General features: G+C 29.3%; 1 pseudogene; it reads left to right on the top strand.

Moving 5' to 3' along the window:
• Positions 1 to 1,255: 1,255 nt before the first annotated feature.
• Positions 1,256 to 4,275, top strand: LOC101255284 (coniferyl alcohol acyltransferase-like; annotated as a pseudogene).
• Positions 4,276 to 9,687: the final 5,412 nt, after the last annotated feature.

Here is a 9,687-nt window from a genome sequence, read left to right as displayed (position 1 = left end):
TAATTTGCAAAGTGCAAATGAAAAGTCATTTCTCCCATATCGGCAAAAGAAAGGGAAAATTGTTGTCCTTATATAAGAAAACACTTCCATTACTTCTTAAAGAGCTAAGAACAAGATGCCCCCTCGCGCCGTCGTCGTCGTCTCTCGCTCGGCTTCGGATTTGGCAAATGATGTGATTGATTGATAAATTTTTTGGACAAAATTTATTTAATCAGTTTTTATTAAATCAAATAAATCCTGTTAATATTATCTCTTATAAATTTGCGAGTAACGGTAATATTTTGAAAAGTTGTTACTCTTTCCGAAAAATCATTACTTTCCAAAAAGTCGTTACTTTCCAAAAAGTTATTATTTTCCTAGCCGACACAATTTTCTGAAAAGTTGTTATTTTTTCCAAAAGACACAATTTTCTGGATAAAACGGGTCGGATTTCTTTAACAGGTTTAATCTGTTTTATCTTGGGAGAAATTAATCCATAACCTTTGGTACATTGAGGGGATTAAATTTCTTAAGGACACACAATAATTTCTGTGGACTCGGATTACTTCTTGTATTCTATATATTTTCTGCTTCTTCTTATTTTTGTTTCTGTTTATTAACCTTATAAATACAGATTACTATAAGAATAACAGTTCTCACCAATCCTAATTATATTATAACCAACCAACATTGAACCTTTTAGATATGAATTAATTTTTTTAACTAAAGAAATATTTAGACTTGTTTATTATTTATTATTTTGAAATATTGTTATATATTTAGATATGTTGTTTGTTATTCATATTTATTATCAGTATACTTAAACTTATAACTATAATACATTTATCTACTTAATTTGTCATGTTGTCACACTTTTTATGAATGATAATCATCACACTTAACTATATTAGTTAGTTAAAAATAAATATTTATACTATCAACATATATTAATTTGATACAATCAAAATAAAACTACAATAGATATATAATATATTCGATACAATATTGAGAAGCTAAGTAACTCATTTGGTGAGATTCCTATTTTTCATTTTGAGTAATATAGTATTCTCTTTTTATTACCTCTCTCCTATCGATTGCCTCTAAAAAATATTTTCTATTTAAAATTCGTACTACAAACTTTAATTATTTTTTTTATGATTAAATACTTATAATCATCTAAAAACTTTATTTTATAATATAAAAAATCTTTCATTCTATAAATACAACTATCTCATCCATCAATCCATCACTCTAATATATCGATAACCTTTTACACTTCTTATTTTCTCCCCCTCCCCCTCTCCAAACCCAACAAAGAGATGAATTCAAAGAAAAACTTCAATGTGAAAGTGAACAAGAGTGAAGTAGTGGCAGCAGTGTTGCCAATGCAACAACATTGGCTACCATTATCCAATCTTGATTTGCTCTTACCTCCATTGGAGGTCGGAGTTATGTTCTGCTATCTAAATCCCATTATTGTTTCGGAGAAATTAATATGAATTTAGAATTTAACTCAATCGTAAAAATACTCAAATCATCTTTGGCTGAAACATTAGTTTCTTACTATGCATTTTCTGGAGATAAAGTTGAAAATTCAGCTGGAGAACCGAAGCTTCTTTAATTTGCAATAATGGTGGTGTTTCTTTTATTGAAGCTTTTGGTGATGTTGAGCTTAAAGAGGTAAATTTTTATAATCCTGATGAAAGCATTGAGGGAAAATTTGTTCCGAAAAAGAAGCATGGTGTTCTTGCTATTCAGGTATTAATAATTTTGTGTAAAACAATTTCTCCCTATTTATTCCATGCATGTGACTTAGTGAATATCTCAACATATAAATACAACAATAACAATATATTCAGTAATCAATTTAATCTTATATGAAAAGAATAAGGTGTAATAAGAAGACCTTAACTCTATTGGTGTGAGGTGCTGAAGAGGATAATTATTTATGATATATCCAAGACTTTTCTGAAACATGGTTTGAAAATATCTATTAATCGTTGAGGTGTGTGACCAATGTGATTTTAGAACTCCCTTGACAAGCGTAAAGGTGGATGTACGATTCGGGTTATGAATTTGACAAAACTAAGTAACTGTCTAATTTGATTTAAATCTTGTATTTGCCACGAAAAAATGGGTTTAATGTATAAATTATTAATTTAAAATATAGTTACTTCAAACCACTAAAATCTTACATCCATAAACGTCCAAATTATGAACTTACCACTTCATATAAGGGTTTTGACTCTCTTCAAGATGCAAACACTTACCACTTCGTATAAGGGTTTTGATTCTCTTCAAGAGGCAAACACGCAAAAAAATTATAATAGTGTTCTGTGATTCGAATTCGTATAATACTTCTGTCTACTTAATAGCACTTAAAGTGTGTGACTATCTTCTTCATCGAATAACATAAGCTAAGCTGTTACGCCCCCGGTTAATTTCACTTGTCAAGTTTGGACTTTGTATACCCTAATAAACAATAATCAACATTAATCCATATTAATTGGTGTTTAGTCATCGGTCTGAGATATGATTTGATGTTTAGAGTAAAATAGGAAGAAAATAAGGTTTTTTTTTATATGTTAAAAGTGACAAAAGTGATTTTTGGTTTAAACTAGTGGACAAATAAAAATGTGTGGAAGGAGTATATATTAAACATATTTATTAGCACAATACATAAATATGTCCTTTAATTTGGGTATGCATAAGTAGACACTTAAACTTGTATAAAGCTAAACAAATAGACACGTGTTCTATTTGGCATAGTACATTACAATTTTACGTCCTACATGGTGTCATGTGCATATTATGTCACATAGAACTCACGTGTGTACTTGCTCAATTTTACACAAGTTAAAGTATCTACTTGTATACACCCAAAGATGGAAGGTACTTAAATGTGAAACAAAGCCAAATTAAAGGACTTATTTATATGTTCCGTCGTTTGTTTACTTAACTAATCATGTTTTCAACAAAAATTCTCTGTCTTGATTGTTGAGAAAATAATCACAAAGTTTTAAAAAAACAAATTAAGTTTTTCAAATTTGTGATTATAAATATATAAAAAAGGGTATATTTTCTAAACAGATTAAAATAGAAGTATATATGACACGTCTATTAAGATTAAGGAGGTATAACTCTTCTGCTAGAGCAATATAAAAATAGACAACCCCACAACCTAACTTTGTCCTTTTGTTTATTTATTTAATTCCTTGAAATTATACCCAATTTTATTTGATGCAGGTTACACAACTCAATTGTGGAGGAACAATTGTGGGTTGCACATTTGATCATAGAGTTGCTGATGCATACTCAGCCAACTTGTTTCTTGTGTCATGGTCTGAATTAGCTCAATCCAAGCCACTTTCTCAGCTCCCATCGTTTCGACGATCATCCCTTTTTCCTCGACATCCTGGTTACTATGATGACTCGATCGATGACTTATATGTACTACTCTCAACCCTACCTCCCATGAAATCCGAAATCTTTTACCCTACTGATCAATTCATTAGTAGAATTTACTATGTCACGGGTGACAAAATTGAGTACCTTCAATCACTAGCCAATTGTCATGATAACCAAAAAGGCACGTCCCAGAGGTCTAAACTTGAATCATTCAGCGCTTTCCTGTGGAAAACTATTGCATGTGGAATTAATAAAGAAACTTGGGGTTTCAACAATTTTAGGTTTGGTATTGTGGTGGATGGTCGGACTCGATTGATCATAAATAATGTGGATAAGTCGCTAAAAGGGTACTTTGGTAATGTTCTCTCCATCCCATTTGGAGAGAAAAAAAGTTGAGGAGGTAAAAGAAAAATCGTTAAATTGGGTGGCAAAAGTAATCCATGAAATTCTTGATATCGCGAAAACACAAGAGCATTTTCTTGGATTGATAGATTGGGTTGAGGCTCCTCGTCCTGAACCATCCATGGCAAAAATATATGCGATGAATGGTGATGGACCCGCGGTGATAGTGTCATCGAGGCAACATTTCCCTGCGAAAAAGTTAAATTTTGGATGGGGTGAACCAGTGTTCTGGTCTTACCATTTTCCGTGGGCCGGAAAAGCGGGATATGTGATGCCAATGCCAATCCATAAAGGAAATGGAGATTGGATTGTGTATATGCATCTCTTGAAATGTCAAATCGAACTTATTGAGACTTCTCCATACCATGTGTTCAAACCAGTGACGGCATATTATCTCAATTTAATTTGACTATAGTACGATTTAGTCATTGAGTCACATCCATCTTATCCTATATCTAAGTAGATTTAACGCTTTTTTCTTCTTTTATTTATCGTCCCATGAATATGTTATTTATAATTTGGACATGTATGTAACATATGTAGTTCTTCATTTTCTTACTAGTTTACAATATCATTAGCTTTGACTGAAATTATGTATTATATTTATTTTTTTAAAAAAACTATACATATAAATAACTTATTGATAACTCATTATTCTAGCTTTTTTTCTCTAATTAAATATAATTTAGAAATCCTAATTCTACCTTGGAAAAAAAATAGAGTCAACTTGAAGTCAATATTAGCGAGAACATAGATAGGAAGAAGTGTCGCGTATTAGGTTAGAATATTAATAGGAGTATAATGTTATCTTTCTTTGTGAATGTATAGGCTTATTATTAATTAGTGCATGTCGTACTACTAGTCGTACCCTTATAGTTCTTATTATGTGTTGTTTATCGTATTTCGCACGGGTAGAGCTACCTTTCTCCGAGGAGTGTCAAGCAACATCCCTTTCTTGAAAAACTTACATACTATATGGATATCAAATTTTGGTTAAAAAAAAGTTTATATTTGCGATGAAAAATGATTGCAAATGTTATTTGCGATGGGGAGGTGTAGGCTGGATTGAGCTTAACCCGCATAAATGTTTAACGTACCCTACTCCGTCCACACAGCGATCTTTGCCATTTCAACCGGCTTTACTCCGCATGAATTTTTCAATATTTTTCTTTTTTCAATTAATTTAATACTAAAAATAAAAATTTTATAAATAAATTTATTTTCTAATTAAAGTTGTATTAATTCAATAGATAATGACTTAAATTTTTCAATTTTTTAGAGGTTAATTGTACTGAAAATTATGTAAGAAATCGTATTAGTTTTAATGAAACCATTTTCAATTACTATCTTGAATATTTTAGCAAGTTATATTAAAATTATTATTGTAATAATTTTATTTCAATGTTGAACAACTTTGAGAAATAGCTATGGCCATTACCAAATGATCACACATTTTTTGTCATAATGTAAAATAAAATCAAATTCATAAAACTGAATATTCACTCTTTTTAAATTAGAAAGCATTAATTCCCTTCTCTTCTGTTTTTTTTTCGAAAGACAAGAAATCGATCAGTATTACTCTTAATTGAAAATACCTTATTAGAAATTGATTCAACTGTTAACACTAAAATATGTTATCATATAAATATATATTTAAAGAAACTTTCAATTGATATTAGTTTGAATATAAATGTATGCATTTGTTATGAGATTTGTGTATTTTTATCCGTAAAGGGTGTTCTATCACTCTTATAATATCTAATAAATATGCAATAAACTAATATCACAAAAAGTATTTATGCATACCAAAACACTATGAGATAAGGAGTGGGGATTTTGGGTAAAAAGGTGGACAAGTAAGGAGAAGACAACAAACTTTGAGCGTGTAGAGTTGGGAACCAAAAAAAGCCACAAAAATAAAGTAACCAAAACAAGTTACTATTTTAGTAAGTAACTAAAATAAGCTAAGTGGAAGAAAAAGTTTCACTATATCCTATAATCTAAACGTTTTTCGTTAGTGTCATAAAGTTTATTTTTTATATATAACGAAACTTTTTATTACACTTTATAAGAAGAATATTTTTCACGTCTTGGAGAAGTTTTTTCAATGTTGTCACATAAATTATATTGATTTTTATATGTCATTAAAACGGAAAAAAATATTTCATTATGTATTTTTATTTTTTTTATTCTGAAAAATCTTTTAATCTCTATTTAAGGATGTTTATATTTAGTTGATAGCACCTACAACATAAAGTTTTCTATATTTGTTCATTTTGATCTAAAAAAATGTCTTCTACACCTGAAGTTAAAGTTTCATTTTATTGGGATGACGAAATTATAAATGATGGAAATACCGTTTATTATAATTGTCCTCCCAAACACAATGCTAAATATCCAATTAATGTCCGATATCATAAATTTATTTCATCAATTTATAAAAGAATGGGTATAAACAGTACGGATTATAATTTAATTATAGTCGGAATATACCCTACTTCATTTTTATCACAAGGACAAGTAAATTTTGGAGAGTAGATTATCTATAATAACGAATCGTTGACCGACTTTTTGAGGGTTCCAAATGACTATATAGATCAAATCAAGTTAACCATACTTGAATCTAATGTTAAGAAGGAGCCTAAGATTAGTCAACAACGTTCTCCTTTATCAGTTGATGTTCATCCCTAATTAAAAAATCGTAATAGTATTGATGGATTTTCGATAACTTCATCTACTGATTTTCTTAAAAGGACACATTATCAAATTATTCTTACCGGCGGATATGATTTTTATTTAAACGAAACTATCAATGAAAGTGATTGGTAATGCTCAATTATTATATTTCGATTATTGTTTGTTGATCTTGTCAATTATATATTAATTTATATTATTTATTATTCTTATTATTACATATTTTGTAGCGGTTTACCTTAGCAAGATAGGTATATTGCTCCAAGTTATGGACTAAATAATTATTTTGGTTTGTCATCACACTTTGAAATGACGGAAAATGTTGGGACATCCTCAAATTTTCATGTCTCGCCTACTTTTGATGCAGATAATTATCGCTATGTCTAACATTTGTTTTTTTTATTTGAGTAAGTTAATTGCATGAGCCAAATATTTATATACTTTTTACATACATAGGGAAAATACTACACAAGATGAGCCCATTGATCCTGTGAATATCGATGATCGTGACCTTCCTAATTACGGCTCACCTCTAGCTAGTGATAGTGATGATTTGCCTAATGCTGAGGAATCAGAAGATAATATTCCATTTGAGGCATCATCACTCATCTAGTGATGATGATTTTTTGACTCCCAATCGATCGCCAAGACTAATGTCCATAAGACTGTTTCATAATCATGAAATTCCTTATCTTGATCATTCCGGATAGTCCAGATATCTTTGGTGATACACATGATGAGTATACATCACAATATACGTGGCATGAACATGAAGATTTCATGAATGATGCTATTTATATTGAAAAAGACATGTTATTCAATTCAAAGAAGTAGTTGCACAGAGCAGTTAAACTTCTATATTTGAAGATAGCAAGGGAGTGATTTGTTATTAAATCGACAAAGAGATCATGATGGCTTGTTTGCAGACGTGTAGAACAAGGATGTCGATTAGGTTGACTTCTTTTATTGATAAACATACTAACATGAAGAAAGTTGGAAGATACATTAAAGAACATACATGTGATATGGGTACGTGTCTCGAAGGGCATTTCAACTTGGATGTTGAGATGATCCTCCATGTTGATATAGAAAGAACGCCAAGGTACTATTTTATCCCTAGATGATTTTTATTAATAAGGAAATATTCATTTTTTATTTGACAATTAATATTATTATTAATTTCAGGTTTCCCATCAAAGACTGTCAAAAAACTGTTCTTAAAGCATATGACATTTCAGTAAGTAAAAGAAAAGTCTATCTTGATTGCAAGCGAGTTTTTGAAAAAGTTTATGGTGCTTGGGAGGGTTCTTTTGCCTAGTTGCCGAGGTTCATGGAAGCTTTGAAACACTTCAATCCTGAACAGTATTCAATTGTATGTTGATAGTCAAGACACATATTGGTGCACAAATAGTCAAACAATAACATCCACCACATGAGAAAATTATGGAAGATTTGTTGATATTGTTTTAGAAAAAAAATAATCAGAAAATGTTTCAACTTAAAGCTAGACAAAAAGATAATTTTTTGTGTACTTTATGACATAGATACTTTTATTTTGTCTTATATTTTACGCTATTCTGCCTCTTAATTTATTTTACTTTATTTTCATATGATTTTGAAATAGTGTTACTATTAAAACTTTTATAGGATGTATAAACCTAAGTTTTTTATCAATGGATTTAGATGCCTTCCTACCAAAACTAATTTAAGTCTAAGGTTGAAAGTAAATCAAACCAAAACCATATTCTAAAAAAGATAAAATTTCCCTACAAGTAGAAGGTTGCAATCCTACCTATTTTTGCACCTTAAGCAACAAATATGAGTTGTATATTGCCGGTTTGTGCTACTCCAAAATTTTGATTTGTTTAGTGTGGGGTCTCCTTATATTGTCGGATAAGGACCATCTTTAAAGTGAATTTTTTTTTTGGGAGCCATGAAAAGGAAAGGGAGAGAAGGTGAAAGTGAAGGTGAAAATGTAAACTTTTTATAAAGTGGAATAAAAAGTTCCACTTGATAAAGTGGAAGAAAAATTTCCGTTATATATTAAAAATAAACGTTATGACACTAACGGAAAACGTTTAGAAAATTGGATATAGTGAAACTTTTTTTCCACTAAACTTATTTTAGTTAGTTACTAAAATAGTGACTTGTTTTGGTTACTTTTATATTTTTGTGGCTTATTTGGTTCCCAACTCGAGCGTGTACTTACGAAACCTATTTTTTCTACTTTTATAAGAAAAATCACTTTTTAAAAAAAATAAAAAAAAATAGGTATTTCTCAAAATATATGGATTAAAATCTTCCTTGGTAAGGGTTCTGAAGAATAGTTTTATAAATTAGCAAAACCACTTCCATCTTTATAATAATTATAGATAAATAAAATTGTTATATGATGCATGAAGAACAATAGATATATATATATTTTAAAATATATGTCACTATAAGAAGAAAATACTTGTGAATTTCATTATTAGATTTGTTGACTATATGCTTTAACGAACAAATATAAAGACATTGAAGCCATAGATTGTAGTGGATTCCATTAAAGAAATTAATTGGGTAAAAACTTATCTTTAATTTTTTTGGAATCTGAATCTATATAGATAATATAACAAATAAAACTAACGCAATATTTTTAAATTATTATTATACATTTACAAAAACAATTTCATAATGCTGACTTTTTAAAAAAATGGGACTCCAATAGAGCTATATTTCATTTCATTTTCCTATTCAATCGTTTAGATGGAAATGTTGGTCCTATGAATAAAACAAGGAAGAGAACATTTATAGGGAAAAGATTAGAAATTAAGACTATATAATAAATTAGAGTAATTAAGACTACATAATAAATTAGAAATTTATTTACTAATATTTAATTAATTAGATTATGATTTAGTGAAGGGGCAAACTTAAATAGTAATCTAACTTTTGCCTAAAATTCTTTCCACTTATAATATAGTGTGATATGATATGATATGCTGATTCATATAAAAATAAGAAGAAATATAATAAAAGGCAAAACATTCGAAATATGCGATATCATTCTCACGATCTTGAAATTAAAAAAATAGACGAAAAATTTCTCACGATCTTGAAATTAAAAAACAAGAAGAAAAATAATTTGAAATTCAATGTACAATCCTTTGAGCTCCTGTCAATATTCACTTGCATAAGTTGATCACAACTCACTAGTCTTTGTTT

The sequence above is a fragment of the Solanum lycopersicum genome, chromosome 7 (genome assembly GCF_036512215.1).
Source record: "Solanum lycopersicum chromosome 7, SLM_r2.1".
Classification (NCBI taxonomy): Eukaryota; Viridiplantae; Streptophyta; class Magnoliopsida; order Solanales; family Solanaceae; genus Solanum; species Solanum lycopersicum.
The sequence above is the reverse complement of the archived record's forward strand: the minus strand, read 5'-3'. Positions and strand labels throughout refer to the sequence as shown.